Below are 9,699 nucleotides of genomic sequence, written 5' to 3' on the forward strand. Positions count from 1 at the left end.
ATAGCCTGTCCTCCCCTCATCCTGCGGACAAACAAGAGGTTTCTTTCCCAAGACCTATTTGGCAGCTTCCAACAGCTCCAACGTTTTTAGCAAAGAACTGGGGTGGGGGAAACCCTCACCCTGATCAGTGTGCACAGCGGTAGCAGTGAGTGTTTCCGATAGCAGCCAAACGTCTTCTCTTCTGGTGTGTGTGGGTGTGCAGGAGCGAGTCCAAAATCAATAATACCCAGAAACATAACAACAGTTAGCACACATACATAATTAAACCTCCTTGCCTAAAATATCAGCTCAGAGCACATATTTACCTACTCATGCTTCCCACTAAAAATAAACAGATTGAAGTCACAAACCTACTGTGTGAGTAGGTGGGGGGAAAAATACCACATGTGAAGCATAGCGTGTGACAGAAATTCCTCTGTGCAGCGTGTTCAGGCTCCCCTCCCATCTCACCCTCCCTTCAGCACTTTGGATTGAGTTGCAGGACAATTCTTGCCAACAAATATTGGGACAGCGTGTCTGCTTTGTGTCTATATTGTTATCAACTATCTGCAGCCACCACAGCCACATTTCCAGGCAGAAGTTATCAGAAATTCTTAGTTTTGGGAGGTTTTGTTTGTTTGCTTGCTTTTTCATTGTTGCTGGAGACGCTGACCACCAGGTTAGGACTCAGATCCTAATTTTTCTGCTTTGCCACTGATCCACTGGCATTGTTGGGAACAGGTTGCACTCATGATCTGTGGAGTAGTATTGTTCTGTGCCCATGCAAGGGGTTTTTCATCAAAACCAAAATCATTTGACTAGTGCCAGCACTGTTCCTTGAGTTCTTTCACTGTCAGCTTTGTGCAGCTGGGCCAAATCTCTGAAGTGGCAAAGAGGGGTGTTTGCACAGCAAAAGCAAGGACGAATCAGGTTGCTGATGGGCCTTGCCATGTTCCCTGCGTTTGATCTAAGAAACGGTAAGCAACGACTCAATATCTTTTGATCGTGACCTCCATATTCAACCCAAATAGCTAAACATGCTGGCATTTCTGCGAGTCCTTTCCCTGAAGGCATGACTATCGTTTCTGTTAGGCTCAGGAAATTACCATGGAACCTCCCTTTCTTTTGGGTTGAAGCTGCACAAGAGCTGTCCCATCAAAAAGCCCGAGTTATTTCTGTCTCCCGAGCATGCCTTGAGTAATTCATTCTCCAAGGCTATGTCTACACTAGGAAATTGAACTTGCCCATGATTGCTCACCAGCACTGAGGCCAACTGGCACGGGACAGCCCGTGTCCATGCTACTAAAGTCTGTTTGTCACCAAAACATACTGTCTGAACATCTTGTGCTTTTCCCCAAACCAGTGGCACTTTAGGAGAAAGCTGGTTCATCCAGGGCAGAGGTGTACCAGGGACAGCTGAGCAGCACTGACACTGACAGACAGACTCTGAATCCACATAGCACCTAGTTTACTAGAGCAGATTATGCTTGAAAGACTGTTCTGGGTTGGATATTAATTTTCACAGGGTATTTGCTTATCTTCTGAAGTCTTCTTGATGGCAGTTTCTTCAGAAACTGGATAGTCCTTGCCCATTTCTTACCATCCAGAGAAGAGGCTTCCAATTATTTGGGACCACAAACCTTCAAAGTCCTTGAAATGTCATAAAAACCAAGCTGCACCTTTCTATCAAACTTTAAACTGAAAATATTGTGAAGGTGCTATCATTCCTGATCCTTTATGGCTCACTAGATATGGCTTTGCACACCACATCTTGAGGTGCTGTGCACCTCATGTGAGGCGGGTGGGGAACTGGGAAAGCCTAACTGTGCTGTGGTAGTGGACTGCTGAAGGGAATCCAGATGAAACACCATTTCAGTGAGAAAACAGCTAAATGTGTGCGGAGGGACCAGGGTCCCTCCTTTTGAGGGATCTCCCTTTTGAGATCTCCTTCCTTTCCTCCCAACTGAATCTTTACCCAGGACTGGGGTCAACCCCCTTCCCCAGCTCTCCTTTTGGCCTCGTCAGTTGTAGGACGTGTAAGTGCTGCACGGTTGGCCTGGTCAGTGCGAGGAGAGGCTGGGACAGGGATGTCTGCTGCACGCTTGGACAGGAAGGCAGGGTGTGGGCAGGGAGCCCTGAGCCCTGCCTTGGCATGGTGAGGTCATGGTCTACGCTCATGCGTTGTAAGCACACCCATGCCTTGGGAAACTCCTGCTTCTGGCTCAAGTGTCATGGCATGGATGGGAGTGGTGTGTGCCCTTTCAACCACCGCTGGTTCCACACATGGACAGCTTGGGTGCCCAGCTGGGCATCACAGGATCCTTCCAAGCTGTCTTCCTGAGGGCCATGCGATGGGGCATGTCACAACACCTCATGTATCACCCAAGTATCCTTCTGGTAGAATGGGGGTCTGATTCCTGTTTGTCTTAGTAGAAACAGGAGACAAAACTCTTAGTAAGACTCAGGTGTGTTTGGTACAGCCCAGGTAGAAGCTAGGTACGCAAGTTCAGGAGAGAAACCAAAAGCCTCTTGCAAACTCTTCTGGCATTCTTGAAAAGCTGAAGTCGTGAGTTTATTTCAGAAACTTGGTAGGGAACTAAAGCTACATTAAACGTGGAACATCCCTTACTTCATCTGGGCTGATTGTCTACCAAGCTATCTAAACTTCAGGCCAACTGCCTCAGCCAGAAGACCTGCTGGAATGTGCTTTGGCTCCCTCCCGGTACACGTATCCAGGTTTTCCTTCTTGCTGGGGAAACCAGCACAGGGAAGAGTAGGAGGAAGGGTGCAGCTGGGTCTCCTTCCAACACGCACTCAGGAGCTGAAAAGTACTGCCTGTTCCTACTATTTTTTCTGTTCCCCTGATGCTCATGGCACGTTCCAGCCATTTCAGGGTACACGTAATAAGTGACCTTCTGACAAAACTCCTGTTCCTTCCACACCTGTTCCTTCCACCCAGGTATGGGTTTGGGGACCAAGCTTGGGCATCCAGTGATTAACTCAAGGTAATCTTCTGTTGGATCCCCATTTAATTCAGGGTGCAAATTCTTCTGCTGTTCATCCCCGAGGAGATTATTAGAAATACTACCTTGGTGCACCTGTGCAACCTGCACAGAGGAGCAACTAGATGAAAACCTGAGCTGTGGAGCACAAATTGCTGCTGCCACTGTCTTCTGGATGAAGATTACTTATGAAGCTCTCCACTTGCCTTGAACATTTTGTGGTTGTTAAGTCCTCTTAAAAGCCCCATACAGAACCACTGTTACAGTCTTTTTTTTTTTTTTTTTTGAGAAGAAATATCTTTTGTGGTTTATTTCACTAACAGCAAGAAAATAGGTAACAGATCTCTTAGTTAAAAACTTAAATGAAAAATCCATCATGCAGCAAAAAGAGCTTTGAATGATATCTTCCAGACTAACTCTGAGAAAGGCAAAGAAGGTCCCCTATCTCTTAGTGATCCACAGCCCTGAACATCTGTCCCAAAATATTCAGCTCCAGGCTGCCAGCAAAAAAGGACTGGAGGTTAAGGGCTTGACCTTCCTGAAGAAACTATACTTGGCCAATAAAGACTTTGGCTACAAAGCTTACTGGGGGATGGATGAAGACTCATCTCAAAGCAGAAAGTGATGCCAGTGGTTTGCTCAGATGTAACATTTTAACTGGAGATTTATTGAGGATTTTTTTTGTTGTTGTTTTGCTATTGCTTCTCTTTGCAAAGTTGAAACTTGTCCAGCAACACTCTGTTTTGGTCTTTTATATGGATTATCAGACACTTCAGAAGAACAAACTAACAAAAATATAACACAATTTGCCTGTGACATCTGCAGTTTCTTTTAACCAAAAAAAAAAAAAAAAAGAAAAAAAAAAGAAGAAAAAAAGAGCATCAGCAAGTTTGTAATGAAAGGAGGTGGACTGGGAGATCTCTTAACAAACTTTCAGCTGAGATCTTGGCATAACAAAAAATGAAGAGTTGTTTTCCTTAGTTGCTGCCAGCATTTTTAATGTTTCCACCAGCTTCATTGGGCATCAAATGGGCACTAAATTGGGATGATATAATTTCCAGCACAATGCATGATGCATGACTCCTTTGACATGTGGGAAGTATTGTACCTTGTGGTCTTTAACTAAACACAGGTGAAACTCTGGGTTTATTCCTAAAGGCTGGAATTACTTTGGCCGTCATCATGGAACAGAAAGATAAACAGAACTAATAAAGTAATGAAGCTTTAAAAAATCCTCTTGAGACTTCAGCCCATCTGTAAATTGCTCAGTGATTTAACAGAAACTGCACATGTAGAGGAAGAGAAATACGGGGCTCTAAAGCCAGTTGTTGGGGCTTTGTGACAGTTTTGACGGGTAGGCAGAACTCCCTCCGTATGTCCAAGTTACTGTCTATCTAAAGGCATCCCTGAATCTGTTCTATAACAAAAGAGAGTGTCACTGAGTTCAGGATCAGGACCAACAGCCTCAGAGTTGCAATGACTGACTCTCTCCATCGATTTACGCTGTTTATTTAAACCCAAGCTTTTTTTCCTGGTCCAGCCCAGATGTAACCAAGTGTAGCCGGCACCTCTGACCTTGTGAAATTTCCACTATTTATATCTCATGGGATTAACTTCAATATGGACCCAAACCTAGCTGTCTCCTAGGCTAAATTTTATAAACTCCATGCTTTAATTTATGCCTAATCCACATCCATCTCCCACACTACCCTTGAATCCCACCCTGATGGAGGGAGTGGGAAATTTTGGATAATTTCCTTATCCAAAACCTGTGAAGTACCCAGGAGGACTCACGATGCCCATGATGATACTTCCATGTGGTTATACCAAGTTTATGTTTGTTCCTGCTTTGCAACAGCAGAGGGAACTCGCTCAGGGACTTCAGTATATAAAGCACCCCAGCTGGCACCTCTTGTCTGCATTAAAATTCAGAGTGAAGACGAAGGTGTTGAAAAATAATAGCAAGATGATTGTTCCCTTAGGAGGACAATGCTTTTACTCTCTTGCAGCAATGCGGAGAAGAATAAAATCTGCTTTTCCAGGGAAGTTGCCAATCAGTGGTTCACAGCTGGAGGGGATTGACTCACAGATATAAATTGAAGGGCGTTTAGAATCTGAAACAAAATAATAAAAAACATTGACCTTTTTTTGAGAGGGAAGTGAATTTCTGCTCAGGATGAGTTGTATAAATGGGCTGGAATAATCATAAGATATGATTATTGATTAATCAGTGTATTGGGGCAGTCAGGAAAGACCAGGCTATGCTTCAATGACATAAACAGGGAAAAAAATTTCTTCAGGGCTCTCATTAAGCAGCAGAGGGATACAGTCGGTGATGCCATACCTCCATCCCTGCACACCGGTGAAATTCGCTCAAAGGGTAAGTAACCATGTAATATTATTAATTCATGTCCAATCTCAGTGCTTTCCACTTTTGTTCCCAGACTGGTGGCTGCTCTTTCACTTGTTCCCCAGATTCACATCAGTACATCTCCATGGGAATGGAAGTTTTTGCTGGAGTTAATGTGGCAAAGCATCAAGGAAAATCAGTGCACTGGTCACTCTTCCCGATCAAGCCTGTAAAAGGCACAGTTGGTGTGGCACTCTCCCCACCACGATCCAGTGCGGATGTGTGGATAGAAATAACTAAGCAAATAGTTTTTTTCCTCTACTACGCTGGGAAGCCAGCACAACACAAGGTTCATCGACATTTATGGAAATCTCGGTGACCCTGAAGTTTTTCTTCCCAGAGCAATCCCAGCATATCTGGGAACTGCTCATAGCATCGGTGTGACTATTAAAAGCCGGGCTCCGGGCACCTGCCTAATGCCATACCTAATCACCTCCCATTGCACAACGCAGACCAAAGCTACAGATTACCTTTGCACAAAGAATTAATCCTGACCGTTGCTACCTTACCACCATTTCATTGGTTTTCTACCTTATAAACGCTGCATGCATCCCACAGTAAATGACACAGATGCCTGCGTGCCCAGCTACGCTTGTGCATTGGTTGGCTTCTTCTCTGCAGCCCTTTAGCCCTAGCTCACTGCTGTAAACTCATGACTCTTTTTCTCTCTGAGTGTTTGCTTTTGACCTGGAATTGCTGGGGATTTGCTGTTTAATAATTATTTCTCAGGAAGCCTACACTGTATGGTGATTTGTAAACATCACGGTCTTTTAATCTGAAAGACCAATCTTTTTTGGTGTGTGGGAGTAATGTGTAGAAGTTGCTCATCAACAACTTTTTTTTTGGTCCTTTCTTTAAGCAGCTTCAAGCTCTATGGCTATATGTAAATTGTTGGGTTTCACCATGTAAGCTTCCCCTCATTTACCTGTAAGAATAAGAAGGAAGCTCAAGGGGTCCTAGAGTTATCGGATTTCAGTATTTTCTGTCCCAAAATATATCAAAGCAACATTGTTTCTGCTGTGCCTGGGTCCTGTGGGACAAAAGGGGTTGGCACCATTTCTTCACCTTCCCTGCACAGCCGCTGTCAGTGCTTCGAGGAGCCCCTGCGTCTGAGTTACCACCTCAGCAGGCTGCTGAGCACCTCCTTGGTGGTTTCACCTCTTGTGGTTTCCAGGCTGTTAATCAGCATGCACACAAAACCAGCCTCCAAGGCAGCCCCTGGGGATGTCCCCACACCTTGCACATTTGAGGCCACAAACTGTCTGTCCAGTGGTGCTGGGGTCTGCACAGGTCCTTGCAGCAACATCAGGAGCCGAGCCTCATCCCATCTTCCTCTTCTGCAGGTCAATGGAGCCAGGCAGCGATGGAAGAGTGGGAGCACGACTGAGCCAAGCACCGTCTCTGAGATGTGATACTTGGGTGTCACGTCACCCATCGCTGGAGTGCTGTTGACTACTCTGCTGTTGGGTGGTTTGTGAGCAACGCTGCCTTGCAGCCTGGGAGGAGGGATGGAGTGGCTCTGCCAGTCTGCAGGGGTTTGGCAAAGACTGGGCTTGTCATGAGCAAAAGTGATCAAAGTTGGGGATTTATGTCTTTATCTATAAGATGATGGAAGCCTACTGACCTGCTTTTATAGTGGATTTGTTTGGAACAGCTGCTAAACTCAATTCTACACAATACTGTTTAATAAAATATACTGAACAAAAAGTAAAAACCCCACAAAATACCATTAAAACCCCAAAATTGTTCTTTGTAGCTCACATTGCCACTAAACTCAGTTGTCTGAGTCTTGTGTTGGGCCAAATTTTCTGAGGCAAAATCAGTGTATATTTTGTGACCGGCACAGTTTTTGATAGCCCAGATGTTTTCAGGGTTGTCTCAGCTATAATTAGCTCTGAGGACTCACAGCCTGAGGAGGTTTAGCAGGATTTAAGACTACCTTCCCCTAATTTGTGGTAGTTGTTTCTGAGAAGGGCAAGAAATACTTGCAAACCTGCTGCTGCCTTTGCACGTGGGTAGAGCTCAGTGTGAGTCTAAGCCGGTTGCAGTCGGCATGACCCCACCACCAGCAGATCTAGAGGGGAAAAACTCCCCCAGATGTGCTGCTGCCACTGTGGCTGTGCTCCAAGACGAATGATGCCAGTCAGAGGTATGATGAGATGTTTCCTCCAGCAGCGAGGTCTCCATTGCATAGGCTGCTTCCATTTCTTCATTTCCTCTACTCTAGCCTGACGTCGTCTTCTGCTTTCACTCCTACTTAGTGACCTTTGCATCCTCAAAGCAGCTTTCATTTTAATTGCTTTTATCAGTACTCGCTTTCAAACCAAGTCTGAGGACGCCTCATGTCTGTGTCTGGTGGAGGCTGGGTGCTTGTTCACAAAAATGGGGCTGAAGTGTACCATTTCAGCATCGCACCCAATTAACTGCTTTTGAAACTCACCGAATTATAGGTCTGAAGGCAACGCACACTTAAACTCTTCACTCCTAAGACCTCTAAGGGATGCTTGCAGCCTCCAGTGTGGGATGCATTCACATCAAGCTTTGCTGAGAGGTCAAGTTTCTTAGGCGGCTGTTGCAAATTTGGTTGAAACTGAACATAAAGAAACAGAGCTGCTGTCTAGGACTTGTCTGATGGTCAATAATAAGGAGAGCCTAACAGATAGGAGCCTACAGATTATTAAAAAAGATTAAACACATGACACTGTGGTGTCCTGCTCTGCCCTTTCAGACCGTGGGGAGGCTGGACGTCTGGGATATGTCTGCACTGAGCGGTAGCGTCTTCCTAAGAACTTGTTGCTGCCAAGAGAAATCATCTTGTGCAAATCTTTGCTTTCTCAAAACTGTTCCTTCTTACCACATTTCTCTGGGCTGCGCTCCCACTGCGAGGCCAGGGGAGAGCAAATCACCTCAGCAAACCATTGACTCACATACACTTTCACCTCTAACTGGCAAAGATTGCTGAAAGCCGGGCCAGACACATTCGTTGCACAAATGAAAACAACTTGCAGCTAGATTTTTGCTGCTTTTCCTGTTGTTGAGGAAATTTTTTCATACTCCAGATTCAGTTGGTTACAGCTCATTTTGTTGCTTGCTGTTCTGATGCTGCTATAACGCCTCGGAGGTGCATGTTATTTGTGTGGCTGTTGGTGCAGAGACAATTCTATCTTCAAGGCTTGGTTTGATCCCAGGTCTTCTTACTGGAGCCACACCACATGTTCCCACTTCTTGGCAATGGATAAGGGATCTCAACAGTGTTTTGGAAGAGGTGGGAGACAGCCTCAGGACCTATCATCTGACCTAATGACATGGTCACACGCAGCGGACCATGCCGCACATGACTGCAGTTGATACGCAACCCCAGAGCTCTGGCTGGGTTTGCTATGAGGAGCAGGGGGCTTTCAGATACACCAGGGAAGGCCACCAGATGCTTTGGAGACAATGACCAGCAATTGTCACTCAACTTGATGTTGGTCAGAAGAGCAGAGATGGGATCTGCAGTTTCCTCGGGAGCCCTTGTGAGTGAGGAGGTGCTCTGCAACATGCTGTGCATCTTGTGATGGCTTAGAGGCAAGTACAGACTGCTCTGGATCAGGCCCAGGATGCATCATCGTGGCCTTAATGTGTGGTAAAGTCCTTTTGTGTACATGACTCTGTTACCAAGTAGGGTTTCTTCTAAGGATGTAACTGGTTGTGCAGCAAGATTGTGGTCTTACAGGGAGGGGACAATATGAGCTCATTAATTTTTTAAAACCATGCATTCTTCTCCCCTTCTTTTCTTTGGAGTTTAATTTTTAAAATGGTCTGTCAGGTTTGTTGCCAAATACCGGTTCATCACTTTTTTTGTGAAGTCTTTGCAGCTGGGGACTTTCCATGGGATGGGTTGTTTGGAAAAAGTGATGCAAATTGTAAATTGTGTCTTAATTTGTCTTAAAATATCTAAGCCTGGGAAAACATGTCATCTTACTGAAGATAATTCACACGCTCAGAAACTCAGCAGGTATCTTTTGGAAACACACCAGCAGTAAAAGTCACAGTTATTTTTAAAAGCAATTGTTAAAATGTATAGCTGATCCTAAAAGGAGATAATTACATTTATGCATCAGATAAATCTTCTTTTCCTCCCTAACTTCCTACTGATAATAAGACCATACAAGAGAATAATTGGGCAGAAATAAATGACAACTGAACCCTCTTTAATGAGATTTCAATAAGCAACTGGTAAGTTAGCTAGTTTTCTTTCAATTTCTTGCTCCAATGCAGAAAAAAGCATGGCCTGGAGTTCAAAACCTACGTCTTGAGCTAAACATA

The sequence above is a fragment of the Falco cherrug genome, chromosome 2 (genome assembly GCF_023634085.1).
Source record: "Falco cherrug isolate bFalChe1 chromosome 2, bFalChe1.pri, whole genome shotgun sequence".
Lineage (NCBI taxonomy): Eukaryota > Metazoa > Chordata > Aves > Falconiformes > Falconidae > Falco > Falco cherrug.